Source organism: Malania oleifera, chromosome 1 (assembly GCF_029873635.1).
Source record: "Malania oleifera isolate guangnan ecotype guangnan chromosome 1, ASM2987363v1, whole genome shotgun sequence".
Classification (NCBI taxonomy): Eukaryota; Viridiplantae; Streptophyta; class Magnoliopsida; order Santalales; family Ximeniaceae; genus Malania; species Malania oleifera.
In genome coordinates this window covers 147,661,739-147,683,059 of record NC_080417.1, presented here as the reverse complement: position 1 = coordinate 147,683,059, position 21,321 = coordinate 147,661,739, and the positions used below count along the sequence as shown (strand labels likewise).

At 37.8% G+C, this 21,321-nt stretch overlaps 1 long non-coding RNA gene across 1 annotated transcript; it reads left to right on the top strand.

The window, feature by feature from the left end:
- The first annotated feature begins 3,386 nt into the window (after window positions 1-3,386).
- Window positions 3,387-20,654, top strand: LOC131158662 (uncharacterized). Its single transcript, XR_009137494.1, has 3 exons — window positions 3,387-3,540; window positions 3,660-3,774; window positions 20,456-20,654. It is a non-coding gene; the product is annotated as an uncharacterized LOC131158662 (long non-coding RNA).
- The last annotated feature ends 667 nt before the right edge of the window (window positions 20,655-21,321 follow it).

Below are 21,321 nucleotides of genomic sequence, written 5' to 3'. Positions count from 1 at the left end.
CTCTATGGGCTGAAACAAGCTCCTCGAGCATGGTTTGACAAGTTTCGAACTACCTTGCTTCAGTTTTCCTTTCAGCAAAGCCAACATGACTCTTCTTTGTTCCTTTGCAAGACATCTGCTGGTATTTTTTTTCTTCTAGTTTATATTGATGATATTGTTATCACCGGGACCAATTCTGCTTTGATTGATCGTCTCCAGCAGCATCTTCACGCCTCTTTTCATATGAAGGATCTTGGTCCTCTTACGTACTTCTTGGGATTGGAAGTTCACACTGCTTCTTCGGGCATCTTCCTAAATTAACATTAAGTATACACAGGATTTAATTACTTTGGCTAGTCTTCAGGATACTTCTTCTGTGGATACTTGTCTACATGTTAACACGAAGTATTGTCGTGAGGAGGGTGATCCTACAGTGCATCGCCAGCTAGTGGGTAGCTTGAACTATTTGACTATTACTCGGCCTGATATTTCCTTTGCTGTCTAGCAGGTTAGCCAATTTATGCAGACTCCATGCCATTTACACTTAGCTGCCGTTCGTCGTATCATTTGATATCTTCAGGGGTCCCCTAGCCGTGGATTGTTCTTTCCTATTAGTTCTCCTTTTTGTATCGTTGCTTATAGTGATGCTGATTGGGCCGGTTGTCCTGATACTTGCTATTCTATCACGTGCTGGGGCCTCTTCCTTGGAGATTCTTTGATTTCTTGGAAGAGTAAAAAGCAAGCTTGTGTTTCGAAATCTTCAACTGGATCTGAATACCGTGCGATGTCTGCTACTTGTTCTGAGATTAGTTGGCTTCGTGGGCTTCTTGCTGAGCTAGGTTTCTCTCAGCTTGATCCCACTCCTTTCCATGCTGATAACACTAGTGCTATTCAGATTACTGCTAATCCCATTTATCATGAGTGCATGAAGCATATTGAGGTGGATTGTCACTCTATTCGGGAAGCACTTGACACGTGTCATTTCTCTTTCTCACATTTTCGTTGACTTTAGATTGCTAACATCTTTACAAAAACCATGACTCGTCAACGCTATCAGTTTCTCGTGGGCAAATTGATGCTTCTTGATCGACCCACATCAATTTGAGGGGGGGATGTCAGTCAGATTATATCAAGCCATAATTAGCCTATCTATTTATGGCATGATTCTTGTATTATAGTTGTAAATATCTTGTGATTAGCTGTATATTTTAGATTCCTATTTAGTTAGACCAGATTGATGTAATTACTGTGATTCAGCCATGTAACTGCCATGTAATTAGCTCAAACATTGCTATATAATGAGAAGAACCCTCACAAAGAAGGCATTCAATACAATTGATAATAGCATATATTTTTTAATAGACATTTTCATGACCAAATGTATCTTTGGTTTGTAACAAAATGATTTTATTCTGTCTAGTGTTTTGAAAGGCGTTTTTGAGGTTTGCCTTGAGGCATTTTGGGCCAAAAACGCACCAAGGCATATGTGTAAAAGTGTACGCCTCAGCCAAAAAACCTCGCTTTTTTACGCCTCAAATGCAAGGTGTACGCCTTTCTGTATTCTTGGGTTAAAACGCAATTTTATAAGCCCAGAACCTAGAACACACCGAAACCCTATCCTCTCTCTCCCGCGAAGCTTCTTCTCCTCTACTCTATCGACAAAGCCTAACGAAGCCTTTGCTCTCTCTTTGAAGCCTCTACGAAGCTCTACGAAGCCTCTGCTCTCTCTCGAAGCCCCTGCTCTCTCTTTTGAAGCCTCAATGAAGCCTTTGCTCTCTCTCTCTCTCTCTCTCTCTCTCAGCATGTGCTCTCTCTCAAAGCCTCTGCTCTCTCTTTCAAAGTCTCCGTCCGATGGGTCTAAGGTGAGACTCTCTCGTCTCTGAGGTTTTTGTTTTAGATTTTAATTGCTCAAATCTTATTGCACCTACTGAAATATGTTTGAAGCTGATTCCAAAGGGCAGAAAAAAAATTTTGTTTGGAAATAGAAAAAAATATTTTAGATGCAAATTTTGTGATCAATGTTGCAGTGGGACTGTCACAAGATTTAAACATCATTTGGCTAGTGCAAGGAAGGGAATGAAACCTTGCCCAAAAGCCCCTCAAAACGTGAGTGATGAGTGCAAGATTGCTCTTGAAAAATTCTGAGAAGAGAAGGGTAAAAGAAATGAACTTCTTGAAGAGATTTGGCAGGGTTCAGGAGGAGGGACTTTGAGTGCTAGATCTAATGTTGGAGATTTTGAGCAGCAAAATAGTGGGAGTGGCCATACTCCTAGGGCTAGAAGTCCAATGGATAAGTTTTCATTTTCACAGGTCAAACAATCCACTCTAAACTCAGAATGGAAGGAGGAAGAAAGAAATGAAGTGTGTAGGAAAGTTGGCCGTTGTGTGTTCAACGATGCTTTACCATTTAATCTGATGGATGATGTATATTGGCATGTTATGGTGGATGGAATTGCTAATAATGGGCCAGGTTTCAAGCTTCCATCTATGCATTAGATGAGGACGTGGATCCTTAAAGATGAAGTGAAAAAAATTGACGGCATGTTGAAAGACCACAAAAAAGCTTGGAAGGAATATGGATGTTCTATCATGGTTGATGGATGGACTGATGGGTGTTCAAGGGTCTTGATTAATTTCCTTGTGAATAGTCTTGTTGGTACATGGTTTTTAAAATCCATTGATGCTTCTGATTCTATAAAAAATGGTGATTTGATGTTTAAGTATATGGATGAGGTGGTTGAGGAAGTTGGTGAGAATGTTGTGCAGGTGATAATTGATAATGCGAAGAACATGATAAATGGTGGAAAAAAGCTTATGGAAAAGAGGGAGAAGCTCTATTGGACTCTATGTGCTACACATTGTTTGGATCTCATGTTGGAGGATATTGCAAAATTGAAGATCCATGCAAGCACAATCCTAAAGGCTAAGCAAGTTGTGAAATTTATTTATAATCATTCCTATGTACTTGCAATGATGAGGAAGCATTTCACCAACAACAAAGAACTCATCCGCCCTGCCGCGATGTGCTTTACTACTGCATTTTTGACTCTTTAGATCATTTACAAACAAAAGCGAAACCTTCAATCTATGTTCTCTTCAGAGATGTGGCGCATTACTACATATGCAAAAATGCATGAAGGTATAAGGAGTCACTCAATAATTTTATTTGACCAACATTTTTGGCCTCACATGGCGTATGTTATCAAGAGTGTTGTCCCTCTTGTGTGTGTTCTAAGGGAAGTTGATTAAGAGGAAAGACTAGCTATAGAGTTTCTCTATGTGATGATGGATTGAGCGAAGGAAAAAATTGCTGCAAATTTTTCTAGAAATGAGAAAAAGTATGGACCCATCTTGTAGGATAGTATTTAAATCCCCAATTGCGTTATAAGGATAACTTCTTTGATTGTGAAGAATTGAAGTAAGGACTGTTTGACTGCATGGATAGAATGTTGTCATCTGTGGAGAGGCTAGCTGTAGACATCCAATTGGATTTGTTTGATAATGCACGAGGGGATTTTCGATCTCGAGTGACTATTGACTCCAGAATGTTGAGAAGCCCAGGTAAAAATAATATTTAAGTAAAAATTAGTTAATTAGTGGTACTCTATCCTTGTTTCTTCTTATAACTTGGAACTTAAAACTTTTTTTTTTCTTTTTCTTTTTTTTCTTTTCTTTTGTAGCTGATTGGTGGAAGCGTTTTGGGACAAAGACCCTGGAATTGATGAAGCTTGCTGTGTTCTTTGCCTGACATGTAGTGCTAGTGGATGTGAGAGGAATTGGAGCACATTTGAGCAGGTTCTTACTTCTTACTTCTTACAAATGCCATGTTATTATGGTTTCACTCAAATATGAAAATATCCTAATATTTAAAAATTTAAATGACTTAAACTCAATTGTAGATTCATACGAAAAAGAGGAATAGATTAGAAAACAAGAGATTGAATGCTCTAGTTTACGTCAAGTACAACACCAAACTGAGGGAGAGAGCTATAAGAAGAAGACAAAATTATGATCCAATATTGGTGTGGGAGTTAGCTTTAGATGATGAATGGATCACAGAGAAGGAAGAACCTTGTTGAAATATTTTCTAAAATATATTTAAAGCTATGTGAGTTTGTCCCACATTGAAAAGAGTGAAAAAGGAAAAGTCATTAATAAATGATAAGGTGGAATATTCTCTTAAAATTAATTAAGAGATAATGCTAGTGTGTACCCTAGGACGGTGCTTTGCAGAATGTCAAGTGGTGCGATTTGAACCATATAAATAATCTAACGGTCTGAATAATTGACTTTCCAGAATGTCTTAACTAGGGCACGACCAAGAGACCTTGGAAGTGCGACAAGGTCTTCTAAATGAAGAAATAAGTGGTTTTCCAGAATGTGTCGACCAAGGCTTGACCAGGGCGCGACCAGGTTGATGCCTGGTACGACCAGGTCGACGCTTGGGAGGTTTTTAGAAATCTGCTTCGCGAATGAACAGATGTACCTTTCGGAAAAAGGTATAATTCTGTCTATTTAAAGACAATTCTCTCCAAGAATAATATAGAAATTTCATCTTTCTCTCCTTCTCTTTCTCACATAAAGTTTCCACAACTTATTTCTTCTTCAAATTTGGGATCTGTTTTCTGCAGAAATAGAATACCAAAAATTTATTTCAGATTCTTCTAAGGGTGTTTGTGATCAGTTTTCGTTTGTGTATAACGCAAACTGGTATCAGAATTATATTCTAGGCTTCATTGTATCCTGGAAATGTATTTGCTTACTCAATACACACTGATCTGGTGGGGGCAAATAATGATTTAAGGAAAACGGCATTGTAACGTGCCTTGAGGCATATTCTGTTTTGCAGCAATTTTTCTATTTAATTCTTACAAACCTACCCTCCCAAAAGATACTTCTTGGGTTCATGATGAAATTCTCCTAGATGTTGATTCTATTAGAGCTTTGCCTGTGTTACCTCTTGAAGGAGATGATGCTCAAGCAACACAAGCTTCTGGTAGCTCGCATTCTAATCTTCCTAGCAAAAGGAAGATTAGTGATTATTGTGAGAACTTGAGTACATACATATCAATAGTCATTTTTGAATCTACTAATTTATAATTGTCCATTTCTCCTAACTCCTAACCTATAGCTTTATTGAATATGTAAGCACTTAAGACAAAGGCAAGAGGCCAACATTGGGCACAATTGAGGAAGACAATGATGTTGAAGTGGGAGAGAAATTTATTAGTGGAAGAATTCCTATCATAAATGATTTTGATGAAAATGAGGACTTTGATGAAGATCTTAGTACTTCCCTCTGAACTTTGTTGATTAAGAATTCGATTCTTAGAAATTAGAATCTTGGATGATGAGACATAGTGATGCGGTAATTTGGCTTTTTCTCTTCTTTTTGTAAACTTATGGCTTATTTTAACATGCATTGTTTGAGTTTGTTAGCTAAAATTGGCCTACATGATACTTAAGAATTATGTTTTTATTTGTTTCTACATTGTTCTAACTTTTTTTTCCCATTTTTATACTATATATAAATTTATTTATTATTTTAAAAAATATAGTCCCAAAATGCTTACGCCTCAATGCCTTGAGGCTTACGCCTTGCCTCATGGAGGGTAAAATGCCTCGCTTTTCGCCTTCGCCTTTTAAAACACTGATTTTGTCAATAAATGCCATTTTTATCCTCAAGGAACCTCCCATCTTTTAAAGTATAGTACGTCCATATAGAAGCCTTGATGGTCTCATCTTGAGAAGGGTGAGAAGGGATATGGAAAGCAAAGAAGATTCTCCTATTGTGTAGTGCAAGTTTATCAACTGAAAATGAAAAATGCATGTCATTGTTCTTGGCTAATACGATTTGCAATCTTTCTCCTCCAAAAGAAGTCTGCTTGCATGTCGAACAATTTCCTTTTCTTCCAAGTATAGTTAGAGACTAAACACAAGAAACACAGAAAACGATTTGATGGTACCCTAGGTTCATACAAGGTTTAAACACACATAATGAAAAGAAGTCTGAACTTTGATAGGCTTGCAAAAATACACGCAAAAAATATTCTTGTACAGTCTTTTGCTTGGCCAGTGCATGTCATACATTTGAAATCACCAAGTTCTGAAGTTCATACCCAAAATAATACTATATATTTTCACTATCAAAGTATGATGCTGGCTTTAGCCAGTATGATTGAGAAGATGCAACATGTTACTTCTAAAGTACCTCCATTTTTTAATTTTTAGTATGTGCATATTTTCTACTCTTGATTAGCCATTAAGTCCATCAGACAAATCGTTTTCTAGGATATAGTTGAGCTGTCCCTTGCCCCCAAATGCTTAAGTTGTTAGGGTATGGACCAACTCTAGTTTGTATAGAATTTAGAAATGTCCAACCCTGTAGTCTATGGAATGCTTTTCAATCTCCCTAAGTTAGAATCGGAAGTTTCTGTCTAGACTTGATATACATAGATGAGCATCAACTTGATTCAAAAGTTTAAACTATTAGGTTTTGGGCTTATCCATGTATATAAGTCATCCAACAAAGTTGCCTGCATTTTGAAAACCCATTTGGATCCATTGCATCCCACGTGCCTAGTTCCTCCAACTATTAGTACGTTAGAAGAATTTTGCTCCTAGGCCTTGATTTACAAATATCACTTGTTAGAATTGGGAAGTCTTCTTGTGGGCTTGATACATGGGTGAGTCCCATTTTTTGGGTCTAGTTGGTGCTCACCCATGTATATAAGCCACCCATCCTGTACTTAATTTTCCAAGGTAGGACAACTCTCACAAGTGAATTTCCAACATATTCCCTCATGTTTTGACCTCATTCGGATCCATTGAAGTTCATGTGCCTAGATCCTCCACTTGTTAGCACGCTCTTAGACCTAGATTTACAATTTTTTTCTAGATTTACGAGGCTCTAATACCACTTGGTAGAATTAGGAAGTCTTAATGCGGCTTGATATACATGGCCAAGACGACGACTATAAGTGAATTTCCAACATATTTCTCCATGTTTTGACTCCATTTGGATCCATTTAATGTACCTTCAAACCAATCCTATCTCCCATGTTTTGATCCATCTATTTGATTGAGATGATCCTTATTAGCATCGAGTGTACACTTGGTTCTCCACATATTAACCTTTCTAAAAATTTGGTTTCTATTGAACATAGTGTATATTTTTTAGTCCCACATTGGAATGTTAGGATAACCTCATTCTCATGCATAGCTATATATACATCTCAAAGTTGTAAGCTAAGTACACAAAGTGATATTCACTTCCTTTTTTATAGTTCTCTCTCTTTTACTTTCTTCTTGGTATCAAAGCAAGGTTGGGTTCCTTGTTTAGGTTCGGGTTCTCAATTAAGTCGTATGCTCTGCACTCGCCACGTATGTGAAGCTTGTGCATAAGAAAGCTTTATTGGTAGTAGGTTGAGTCGTATGCTCTGTACTTGCCACCTTTAGTGGATCTTGTACATCAGAAAACTCAGTCTACTATTTTCTCGGTACCTTCTGACGGTTTTTCCGGTGACTTCGGCATCTATTTCAGCAACTTCCTGGTAGCTTCGTCGACTTTCTGACGACTTTTTTGGCGACTTTACGGCAACTTCGACGACTTTTCCGGCATTTTTTTGTCACTTTTCCCGGTGACCCCGTTGACTTTTCCGACACCTTTCCCTACCACTCTGGTGACTTCCGTTGTCCTTTATCCCTGTCCCTTTGGTGGCTTTTCTATTGTTCTAATTACATGTCTGAGAGAAATTCTGTCTAGGAAAGTGGGACTTGAGTGGTCCATTGAGACCCTCCACTTTCCTGGGAAATTACCTGGTGTAATTTAGCACAATCATTTACTCTCTATTTTTTTTCCGACTACTCTTTCGGTGACTTGCTTTGCTGCGTTGATACTTTTGCAGCCTATTCCTCTTCTTTACAATGAATACCAAGGATAGTACATCCACCTCTTCTCCTTTGAACCTTCCACGCCCTGACTTATCTTTGGCTCATACTACTGTTCAGTAGGTCACTAGCATTCTTTTGAATGGCGGCAACTTTCATGCCTAGTCACAGTCCCTTCGTTATATGTTGGGGGTCGTGGCAAGGTTGAGTAGTTGTCAGGATTGGAGTCTCGCCCTGCTAATATTGATCCGGATCACCGACAGTGGTCCATTGACAACTGTGTCATCTTGGGTTGGATATTTGCTTCTATGGAAGACCGCCTCTATAGGATGTTCATGTTTCACAATACTGTTCATAGCCTTTGGTCCGCCTTAACCAAAATGTTCTCCCACACAAGGTGTGCGGCTCGGATTTTTGAGCTTTATCGGGAGCTCCACCAGACGAGCCAAGCTTCTTTGTGTTTATCCGTGACTAACTTCTTTGGTTATCTCCAGTTTTTGTGGGAGGAGCTTGCCCAGTATGAGACTCTTTTTGAGTTTTCTACTAAGGCAACAACTATTGAGGCTAAGCGCTAGGATTGTCGGCATACCTATCAGTTCTTGATGGGTTTAAAACCTGAGTTCGAATCACTCTGGACTTAGATTTTGAACACATCCCCGGTGCCCTCCTTGTACGAGGCATTTTGCAATGATTGATGGTGATGATCGGCGACGACATATTCTCCCTGGATTTACTTCTTCTAGTGTGCCCGAGCAGGTTGCCCTTGTAGCCCCTACTGGTGCTAAGTTTGTTGACCGCAAGACTCGATTCTGCCAGCACTGGCAACGGAATAATCACACCATTGAGCGCTGCTTCATTCTCCACCTTGAGCTGGAGAAGCGTTAAGGTCGGGGACCTTCTAACATTGGAGCTGTTGTAGAATCTCTTCCTACACCTTCGGCTTTTTTTCCTCCTGCACCTGTTGCTGCTCTAGATTTCTCTCAGCTCCGGGCTTAGCTTACTCAACTTTAGTCTCAATTTAGCCTCCTTGCCTCTGCTGCACCAACTGCATCCTCCTTTACAGCCACACTTGTTGCAGGTAACCCTACTGCCCTTTTAAGTAAGTTTGGCACACCCGGTGGCACACCCATTTGGATACTGGACTCAGGGGCGAACAACCATTGGACTGGTGAGACATCTTCCATTACATCCCCTTTCCCTTCGTTGGTTCATACTGTCCACATTGACGATGGTACCTCTTGTTCCATTCATACCCAAGGCACTGCCTGTTTATCCTCAACTCTATCTTTATTCCTTTTTTATTATATTCCACAATTTTCTTATAACTTGTTATTTGTTAGTCGTATTGCCAAACAATATAACTATGCTGTGGTTTTCTTACCCAACTCTTGTTACTTACAAGACCTGAGTTTGAGGAAGATTTTTGGCAGGGGCTTTGAAAGGGACGAGCTCTACTACTTTGGCGATTCGCCTTCTTGTCTTGGATCCTATTCTAGCTTTGAGGCATCTTTTTTGCCTTCTGATGTTTTCTCTATTTTCTCTTTAAAAACCTTGGATTTGTGGCATGCCTGTTTAGGACATGCAAATTTTAAATATTTGTGTTGGCTGTTTCCAGAATTTAATAAAGCTTGCAAGAATTTCAATTTTCAGTGTGCTACTTGCGAATTATCTAAGCATATTCGTTCATCTTATCCATATCGTATGCACCGTTCTCTTGTAGCTTTTGATATTGTTCATAGTGATGTCTGGAGTCCCTCTCCTGTCTCCTCACTCAGCATTGATATTATGTCACCTTTATTGACGATTACTCTCATTGTACCTGTGTCTACCTCATGAAAAATAAATTCGAAGTTTTCACTCGTATTCAGGCTTTCCTGCGAATGATTAAGACTCAATACAATGCCATAGTTCGTATCTTGAGGTCTGACAATGGACGTGAGCACCTCAGTAATGAGTTTCGTGCTAAGTTGTGTCAATAGGGTATTCTCCAACAGCTGACTTGTCCCTACACTCCCGAACAGACTGGTGTGGTTGAACGCAAAAAATCTACATCATGTCTATTGTTCGTTGTCTTCTTCAATGAACGCAAGTCCCTAAGTCTTATTGGCCTTATGCCCTTCTCACTGCAACCTATCTTCTCAATCGTACCCCGAGTCATGCATTGCATAATTCTGCTCCACTCCATCTTCTGCATCTTGATAGGACCCTTTTCTCCCTTCTTCTTAGAGTGTTTGGATGCACTTGCTTTGTTCATGACCAGAGTCCTTCTCGGACCAAGCTTGATGATAAGGCCAGCCATCCAGTGTATTTTTATAGGGTATTCCTCAATGTCTAAGGGATATTGCTGTTATGATCCTATTGGTCGACACACTTATCACTCTCTCGATGTCATGTTTCATGAGTCCACCCCCTTCTACACTGACTCCTCTCATTCCATATCTTCACCGGTGCCATCTCCACTTCCTCGACCTAAGCCTATCTTTCTCCCATCTGTACAGTCGTCTTCATCCTATGAGCCTCCTACCTCTGCCCCCACTGGGCAGGACCATATCTCTCTCATTCCATAGGTTTACACTCGCCAACCGCACCCTTTTGGAGCCTCTGCCAGCATCTTCACCGAGCTCAGGTATGTCTCCTATAGTACCTAACCCCCCTGCTCCTTCCTCACGGTATCCTTCTTGAACCCGTTGAGCTCCTGATAGACTTTCTTTAGCCTGTTCTACTGACCACCCTATCTCCCAGTATCTATCTTATTAGGATATTTCCTCGAGTTATCAAGCCTTTTGGTACAGGTTGATGCTATTATCATATCTCACTTAGTTCATGAGGCCCTCAAGGACCCCAAATGGGTTGCTGCCATGTGTACTGAGATGGAAGCTCTACATCAATAGCATAGTTGGGATCTTGTTCCCCTTCCTTCAGGTGCACACATGGTGGGCTGTAAATGGGTGTTCACAATTAAGCACCTTGCAGATGGTACTGTTGATAGGTATAAAGCCTGCTTGGTGGCCAGGGGTTTTATGCAGATTCTAGGTCAAGATTTTCATGCTACATTTGCTCTTGTGGTGAAGCTTACTACTGTTCGCCTCTTGATCTCTTTGACACTTCTTTCACTTGGCCTTTATATCATTTTGATGTCAAGAACGCCTTCTTGAATGATGATCTTACTGATACGATTTACATGGATCCCCCTCTCAGTTTTTCTACTCAGGGGGAGTACTTTGGAAAAGTGTGTAAATTGCGCAAGTCCTTATATGGGCTTAAGTAGTCACCTCGTGCGTGGTTCAGAAGATTCAGTGATGTGGTTCTCTTTATGGGATTTATTCAGTGCCAGTCAGACCACACCTACTTTATTAGGCGTCTCTCCCATGGTCCTTGCACCATTCTCTCTGTCTATGTGGATGATATTATTGTTACAGGTATTGACTTGTCTGGAATTGCTCAGATTAGAAAGGACTTGGGGGACACCTTTGACATCAAGGATCTGGGACCCCTCAAGTATTTCTTGGGCGTTGAGATAGCACGCTCCCGAAGGGCATTTCTCTCTCTCAGTGGAAGTATGCCCTAGATCTCCTTATAGACACTGGTATGTTGGGATGTCTGCTTGCTTCTACACCCCTGGATCTGAATATCTCCCTTTCTACAGTGTTTGCTGATCTATTGACAGACCCTTCAATGTATCAGACTTGTTGGTTGCCTCATCTATTTGACAAACACTCGGCCTGATTTGGCCAATGCAGTGAGCCTAATAAGTCAGTTTATGCATTCTCCCCGAACTTCACATCTTGATGTCGTTTATCACATCTTACGGTATGTGAAGACCTCACTTGGACTGGGATTGTTCTATTCTTCTGGAATACAACCAGGTCTTTTCGTGTTTACTGAGGCTGGATATGCTGGGTCCAAGATTGATAGACGGATCTACCTCAAGTATTTGTACTTTCAAGGGTGATCATCTTCTTTCTTGGAAGAGTAAAAAGCAGGCGGTGGTTTCACGTTCTTCTGCTGAGGCTGAGTACTGTGCTATGGAACCAGGTACCTGTGAGATCCTGTGGCTACGCTCTCTTCTATCAGAGATTGGCACTCCAGTGACCGACTCTTCTTTGTTGTTTTGTGACAACAAGTCTGCTATATCTTTCTCTTCTGATTTAGTTTTGCATGAGAGGATCAAGCATATTGATGTGGATATTCACTTCATCAGGGAAAAAGTTTGTTCTGGGATTATCTCTCCCTACTTTATCTCCTCCAAAGGTTAGATTGCTGATGTCTTCACCAAGTCTGTTGGCCCAGGTTTATTACAAACTGCTATCTCCAAGTTTCAACTTGTCAACATCTTCGTTTCAGCTTGAGGGGGAGTATTGAGCATAGTGTATAGGTTTTAGTTCCACATTGGAATGTTAGGATAACCTCACTCTCTTGTATAGCTATATATACATCTCAAAGTTGCAAGCTAAGTACATCAAGTGATATTCACTTCCTCTTGTATAGTTCTCTCTTTTTTACTTTCTTCTGTTTCAAACTCGAGAGGTGGAACTCTGAGCCTATCCTTGCAATCAATTGAAATTCAATTTTTTTTATCACACGTACTTAAGAATTTTCTTCCGTTTCATAAATTTACTTCTCCAATATTGTTCGTGAATTGTGTTTCTATCCTTGTGTTAACATAGACCAATCTTGCCTGTCAACTCTTACTTATGGTCAAAACGTTTGATCGGCTCTTGAGTAGGGAGTCGATATTGTGGTTGCTATCCCATATGCATTTTTCATCAACTGGATGCTGAAACATCACTTGCAGACAAAAGGACTGCCCATTCAGGAAAAAATTTCTCCTGTATCTAGCATCTGCCTGACAGATCCCATCTTAAGGGCTACTGTGCACTACTAGTTCCTAGAGAATATCCACCTAATGAAGAAAATATGCACCCTCAAACATTAGCTTGAAATTTTTAATTAGAAGACAGAAAAATACTAGCAGCCTGCAGCCCGTTTGGAACTTATAAAATATTGGGGAAAGGAAATAAAGATAGGGAGGATTTCCTTCTTTCATGTTTGGTTATCAAGGAAAGTGAGAAAGAAAATAAAAATTATACCAAATCAATGAACAAAATTTTAATTTTACACATCTTTATCATTTGATTTTTCTTAATTTTTAATCATATTAGAACAATTTTTCATTTTAAATGGTATTTAATATAAAGAGAAAATGTAATGAAAAATGAAATTTCTTCTTATTTTCTTTTGCTTTTCCTTTTCTCAAATACAAATCTTTGATCCAAAGTGGGCCAAATAGTGAAAATAGATAAGAAAATCTTAAAGAAATCCTGTAGCAGCTAGCAAAACATGGTCCAGAATAGTTTTGTCTAATATTAAAACTGTCAAAAACAGATCAGGTTAAAACATCACAAATGAAATTATCAGCTAATAGGGTGCTGGAATTATGACACTTGAAAAAGTGCCAAGCCCACAGAATTTCTCTTTTTCCTTGGAGAAGTCCTGAAATATATTGGTGGTATGGTTGATTTCTCTATCAATATTTCAACATCAACCCCAGAAATTACTTCAATGCATGGTTGTCATTGTATTGAATTATATTGTATGATTTCTGCCCTTCTTGGCTCTTCCTTTTTTCAACCTTCCTGATTACTGATTGTTATGTTTGTGTGTTTGAATATTGGTAATGATAACTGTAATCACATTATATATAAGGATACACAGCAAATGCTGGGGGGGCTTTGGCTACCCTGTGAGTGGTCTTCAATGGAAAAGCTATTAGTTTGAAGAATCTATAAGCTTAGTAACAAGAACTATCCAAATTCAGCCTTGTGCATGTACAAAAGCTTTCACAGGCATATGAAGAAGCTTGACACTAATATAAGCCTATAATCTCTATAAGAGATATTTTTTAAAAAAAATCAACTTAATTTACTTCTTTCTAGACAAGGTTAGAAAGCAAAATGCATTGCCAGTGATGTTTCTTCATATTGCTAATTCCCACATGACTGAATACTATATTAATGGCATTGTTGTTAATGCATAAATGGCTCTGCAGTAACAAGAGCCCCAAAGACAGTTCTGTAAGGCAACAATGTTATTCCTAAACAAGAACAAGGAGCTCTTGGCTGTCAGCCCAAAAATAAAGCTGTTAGTACTGAGAGCAATACAATTATCAAGTTTTAGGTTGAGGTTTTCCATTGAGCAAAGCCCTTTTTAGTTTTATGAAATTTACAGCGTCTTAGGATTGTTTTCACTTGAACTCAATAAGAGTCAGCGCAGAAGCTGATATTCGTGTGCGCAAGAGGACACACTTAAAAACAAATAGCAAGGCAGATAGTTCATTGTCCCAACTGCATAATAAAACCAGAATAAAAAAGAATATTAAACTCTCCCAAATTATTCATAAATACATTTCATTGCAAATAACTGATCTGTCAATGAATTATGCTAGGTAACAACTAACAAGAAAAAAGGAGCAGAAAATTGTCACTAGGCAACCTAAGCTTCATTTCTCAGTTTACTCTAAAACCCTGTTGGCTCAATCCAACAGCAATTCTTCTGTTCCACCGTGCCACAGAAATCCCCCAAAGAAATCTCAGAATCATGAGAGTGGTACATTTTTGTTTCAAGAGAATAGAAAATGATGCTTCTGTTCCATTGTTGGGGTTCTAGCAGCTGCACAGATACAGGATGAGTTGCTAAGGAATAGGGCATGAATGTGCCAAACTTTCAACCTTGACCCAAACCATTCTCGTGCGATTTAACCTAAAGACTTCCACCCACTTTCCCAAATGACCCACAAAAACTGACAAGACCTCTCCCTCACATTTTACCAAATACCCATGGTGAATTGACTTGCAAGGGTTTTTGGGTTCTGCAAGAACATTCCAATGATACTGCCCCATGTTTAAATCGTAGACTCCTAGACTCCAGTCAAACCCCAAAAAGTAGAAAGCTCCATCAACACAAACTGGGTTGCAGGTTGCACTAAAACCTTCATCATTGCTATGGTGAAAATTCCTCCATTCTGTCTCCCCTAAACTAATAAAAGAAAAAGTTAATGGCTTGAAAACAGAAACTGCAAGGGTCATGCAATTTGAAGATGTTGGCGAAGCCGACAAGCACATGCCAGTTGATGAATGTCGTTGGTATAACGTCGGATATCCATGCAGCTCCCCTGTAAATGGATTGAAGGAGAACATGGCCTTAACATTTGTAGACACACTAGCAACCAACTATCCTTGGAACAATAAATTTTAGCACTTGATAACTGTTTTGGGACGCTCTTTCTTTTAAATGTATTACCATGGGCAGGGTCAACAAAATAGCAAATTCTGTCACCATTCTTGAAGTACATAAACCATGGGGACAGAATGTGATCCTTTAACATGGGAGATGCAGTCCTCCAGTTTGTTGGAGGGGCAGCTAAACGAAAATCTCGACAAGCAGCTCGAAAGTTCATGTAGTCAAATAGATTAAGATGCTTTGCTATTGCAGAAAGCATATCAGGAGGCATACCACTCCAATCTACTAGACGTGCATCTGTCGTTTGCTTCATGTAGTGCAATAGATTGAGATGTTTTGCAATCACAGAAAGCATACCAGGAAGCACACCACTCCAATCTACTAGACGTGCAGATGTCCTTCACTTCATGTTGTCAAACAAATTAAGATGCTTTGCAACCGCAGAAAGCATATCAGGAAGCATACCACTCCAATCTACTGGACGGGCATTTGTCATTTGCCTGAAAACATTTACATCATAACTAACTTCTTTATCCTCCTTGCAGGCGTATTCTTCTGTCATGATTTTATTGCTATGCTTGCGTTCGGCTTGTGTACCAATCGTGGACATAGGAAGCCTGACAATAAGAACTCAATTAGCAGGGAAAAAACAGTGAAGATACATAAATTTTTTTTTTTGAAAAATAAAAATAATAGAAGGAAAGAAAGGCCTCAAATGACAGCAGATAATATCAAAATCATGGGACAAGATTTGTCACTGATTAAAAATTTACCTGGCATTAAGTTGATACACTCTCTTCTTCCATGTTGAATGAATACAGGCTCTTGTCATCGTCCAAAGTGAAATATATGCGGTTGCCATCCGTTTCAGTATCACTTGGAATGAAAACATATGATCCATCACTCAGAAACACGATTCTGTCCTTCAAACTTTTCACCCTCACCCACTTCATCTGATCAAAATCTAGTCTATGAACCATTAGGGTGGTGATTTCCTTCACGTTATGCCCTCGGAAGATAACTTGAACCAGGAGTTCACCACACGATTCCACCGGGCACCTCCGAAAACACGAGGCATCCATCGGGCAATCTGTAAATTGGATCCCCAAGGATATCATCTCAAACGGGATCTGTTGATCTTCATGCCCATTGATCACCACCAATTGGGCGTCAACAGTTAGAACATATACCATCCCATTGAGTTCGGCAGTTTCTGAAAACATCATTCGGTCACTGAATTGCCTCCCGAACATATCTTCTACGCACTTCGTGTAATCATACACTGACCACTTCTTGTTGCCGGGTCGGCAGAACACAATGAGCGGAGAAAAAGAATGGAACAGGAGCACTGTAGGATCAGGAGGCGATGATGGTGTAGAGGCTCTGCCGAAGTGTAGATTAATCGACTTGAAATCCAGAGGGGGGAGTTGGATTGTGTGGACGGTGGCTGGGTTGTAGAGAAGGCAGAGGTTGTCATCATAGGCGAGGAGCCAGCCGTAGGAGGCGGGGCAGATGGTATTGCAGCGCATGGCCATGATGCTCTTGGCGACCATGTAGTGCTTGTGATCTGGCGAAGGATGGATGGTCTGAAGAAACAAGCGGTGAGGGTCAGAGATGGAACAGAAGATCTGATTCTTGAGAGACTTGCCTTGGGGGAAAAGGAGCCATGGCATGCGTCCCGAAGCTGGTGGGTTCAGGCGGCCGCCTCTGTTTTGGCGATGCCGTGTTCTTTTCCCTGCTGCAACATCCATGTTCTTCTTGTCCGTCTTCATGCCGATCTTCTTCTGGGCTCCTATGAATCAGTTCTTAATTGGGCTGAATCAGTTATGAAGAATTGAAGATGGTGAGGTGGGATTGATTTATTGAGGGGTGCTTGTAGTTGTAGTTTTCTACTGGGAAACTGGGAGCACGAACATCGCTCTTTCGATTGAGATGATTAACAGAAACAGAGTCCTCTTCTTTCCCGCCACCCCCATCACTTTTTGAAATAATTAATTAAACAGTTTGTTTTTGGATAAGTTCGGAAAAGATTTGATTGATTCTCTTAACTGATTAGACGACCTAAGTTGATCTAATGATCTTCTTGTTTGGGTTTAATAACATTTTTATTTCCGTTTGTGCTCTAATTTATTATGGTAATTGAATATATATATATATATATATATATATAAAATTAATTAAAAGAACAATTTTCAGTCATTTTTTAAATTTAATCATCCTTTTTAAAATATTTTGAATTGAGAAGCTTGAATTTTCATAAAATAGAAAATAAAAATTATATTAAATTTCATTCAAATTTATGCAAATTTAAAATTAAGATCTAAAATACATGATTCCAAACACAACTTTCTTGACAAATTTATTTGGTCGCTATGAATAAAAAATTTTACTTGACAAAAAAAAAGTAATGGAAAATAGAAAACTCATTTTCTCTTATATCTTCCTTTACTATTAAATATTATAAAAAATAAAAAGTTTGTTTAAATATGATTAGAAATTAAGAAAAATTAAATATTAATGTATATAAAATTAAAATTTTGTTTATGGATTTGATATATTTTTTATTTTCTTATTTTTCTCGATAACCAAACCAGAAAATGGATTCCTTGATATTTTTTCTTTCTTTTATTAATATTTTCTAAATTCCAAACGGAGTCTTTTGGTTCGAGAAAAAAATTTCTAATATCTTATTTAAAAAATTATTCTTTATTTTCCTAGGATCAACATCTTTATCTTTATTTGATTTTAAAATTGATGGCCCAAAGTTGGGCTGTTTGCTTCAAGGTGTACTTAAAGTGCAGGTCAAATTTTTATATCTTATTTTTATTTTTAAAATTTAAACTTTTTTACGCAGTGTTTGGGGAATTAGAGTTGAGATGAAAAGTTGGTGGATTTATGCAAAAAATGAAAAATAAAAAACAAATTATTTAAATTTATCAAAATCAAAATTTAAGCTTTTTAAAAAATTTTGAGCAATTTTTAAAATGGTCAAGAGAGAAAAATCCTCTCTCGATTTCATTTAAAAATTGTGTAAATCCAAATTTAAAATTCAAGATTCAAGCTTCTTAAGATTGTGTTTGAAGGGAAAAAAATTAAGTCCTTCAAAGAGACTAACGTGATCCTTTCGCCAGACTTTCTTGTTTAATGGTGTTGCAACCAAAAATTGAACGACCTTCACGATCCCTGATCACGACCACCTGAAAAGAGATAAATAAGCAAGACTTGGAGGACCCGGGGTGTACTCTGGGGGATTGCTCCGATGCCTAAGTCAGGGATTGACTTGAGAGGTTTTTTATGCAACAGTAAAGTAGAGTTTAGAATGAGATACCTTAGCCTCTTCTCTGAATCCCCATTTATAGCGATGGAGTTTGACCCAAGGGTGATGTGCCATTTATTAGCGAATTATGGCGCAAACGTGAATCGCTCCAGTTATTATAACGTTGGCGTGGATTGCTCTAGTCATCATGGAGCTGGCGTCAATTGCTCTACCTGAGCAGTTGACTTAGGTGGTAATTGCCCTCATCAATGCTGGGCTCTAGTCTCCTTTGGATTTATGGTAAGTGATATATTTGAGGTATATCAAATGGCATAAATCTAAATAGTGGGTCTCATATGGATCGGTTTTGATAGAGCTCACATATAAAATGATAAAATTTGTAGTTTGAAACAATTGCGTTGGTGGGAAGGCTTGACAGATTCTTTTTTCATTTGTTTGAAAGCATAAATTTCAAAAGTTAAATTTAAATTTAGTTAAATTTAAATAAAATTAAATATAATTTATATTTTATTTTAAAATAAATTTATATAAATGAGAATCCAAGACCTAAACTTGAAGCTCTAAGTCTAATTAAGCAAACCAAAAGGCCTAGTGCAACACAATCCAAAAAAATCCAATATATTGGGTTGCTTGTACCAACACCACCGCATCATATTAGTCTTCAAGCTAGGGATGAGCATTCGGTCGGTTTGGTTAATTAATTTCTGTTAAAAAAATCTTATTAACTAAACTGACAGGAATTCCATATTTAACCGAACTCAAAATCGACAAAATCGAATTTCGCTTAAATCAATTAATCGATTTTAACGGATTTAATATTTTAATTTATATATATAATATAAAATTTTAATATATATAAAAAATAAAAAATATAATATATATATAAATAACATATTTAAACTAAATAAAATATTTTTAGTATATATAATATATAAAATATTTTAATATATAATATATAATTATTTATTATAATTTATACTTTTCAGTTAATTCGATTAACTGAACTAACCAAACCAAAAATCGAAAACCAAAATTCAAAGTAAATGAAAACCAAACTGAACCTAATCGAATAAATTTTTAGTTGAACTGAACCGACTAAATTTACTCAATTAATTCAGTTTTAACCAAATTATGTTCGCCCCTACTTCAAGCCCAAGTATCATGGATTGACATTAAATGTGTACAAAGGAAATATTGGACTTATAAGGTTAATCCACACTCCAATTATGCGAGATATTTTTTATAGAGCAAAATCGTGAGATTAGTGGGGTCAAAGTTGACAATAACTCATTGGAGTAAGACAAAGACCATTATATTTAGTATCAGAGCCGCCCTAAGTAGATCCTACACAAAGGTGTGAACGACTGTGATGGGGACATCAATGATCAGACGAGAGACTTCGTATGTGTATTTATAATCCAAATTTGCAAAATTAGTGAGTCAAAATGAACAATACCTCATTGAAGTTGGACCAAAGTCGTTACATTAGAGCATGATTTTTTATTTTCAGTTATTATGTTTGTGATTATTTCTCTTACTTTCAAAAACTCCGATAAGGTGTTTGTTAGTAAAGAATTATAGAGAGTAATAAAAATAAATTAAGTTAACGTTGTATTATGTTCGATTTTTTATTTAATTTGAGTGAGAAAATAGAAACTTAATGATTTGGATTAGTGTGTATTTTTCTAGTTGTTATAATTATGATTATTAACAAAAACCCCCTACTCTACACAAATTTAGAAAATTTATATCCTAAAATTAAAATGCGATTGTGTAATATTAAAATGCATATATATATATATATATATATATATATTTATTTGAAAACTGATCAGAACAATTTTTTTGCGAATTTACTTTGTTTGGAATTTTCTTTCTACTTTTAAGGCTTTGTCTCATATTTAGTCTAAATTGATTTGTGCATGTACAAAAATTGAATAACCTTTTAGGATTAACTTGTAAATAATGATTATATTTTGTACACAAATCTCATGATAGTCACACATTTGTATTAATCTATTCTGTCTTACTGAGATGTGTCTCACCTGATATGAATTTCATCTTTTTCAGGACCTCCGTGTGATCGAACTTAACAAACTCGAGGTTGGGTTTGTTGGCATAGTATTTTTGGTGAGAGGGTATAACTTTGGATATATTTTTGGGCTGTAATATATTTATGATTTCTCAGTTGTATATTTGTGAATACTGGATGTTGGAGAATATTACTTTTTGGGATATATATATATATATATAGAACTCTTGTATATTATTAAGGATGTTTATTTATTTTTCCGCAGCGTGATTGAGGTTATGGTATCAGACACAGGTGATTGGATCACATCACACCCTAGGCCCCACTTGGCGGGTTCGGGGCGTGACATATAGCGAGTTCAGAAGGGTTCTTGTTAGTTGTTGAGCTCTTTTGGGCATTGAAACAGAACTTAGCCACGTGAATAAGTTACACCCAATTCTTTTGGTTCACGTTAATGATCAAGTACCCTTCTAGTAACTCGTTGAATCTCTTCATATGTCCATCTATATGTGGATGGTAGCTCGAAAAGATGTCAAGTTGTGAACCAAGGATTCTAAAAAGTTTTGTCTAGAAGTTGTTAGTGAATCTTGAGTCTCGATCACTGATAATATCATTGGGAACAACCCAATACTTCACAATAATCTTAAAGAATAGTTGTATCATCTCCTCTGTCGAATAGTACTTTGGTGCAAGTATAAACATACCATACTTTGAAAACCCGCCTATAACCGCAAGTATATACCCAACAACTCCCACTCTAGGCAGGTTGGTGATGATGTCCAGTGAGACACTTTCCCACGGTCTGTATAGTACTAGTAGGGGCTCCAGCAGCCTTGCTATCTTCTTCCACTCCACCTTGTCTTATTGTTAGGTGAGATAAGTCCAGGTATAATCAACCACATCA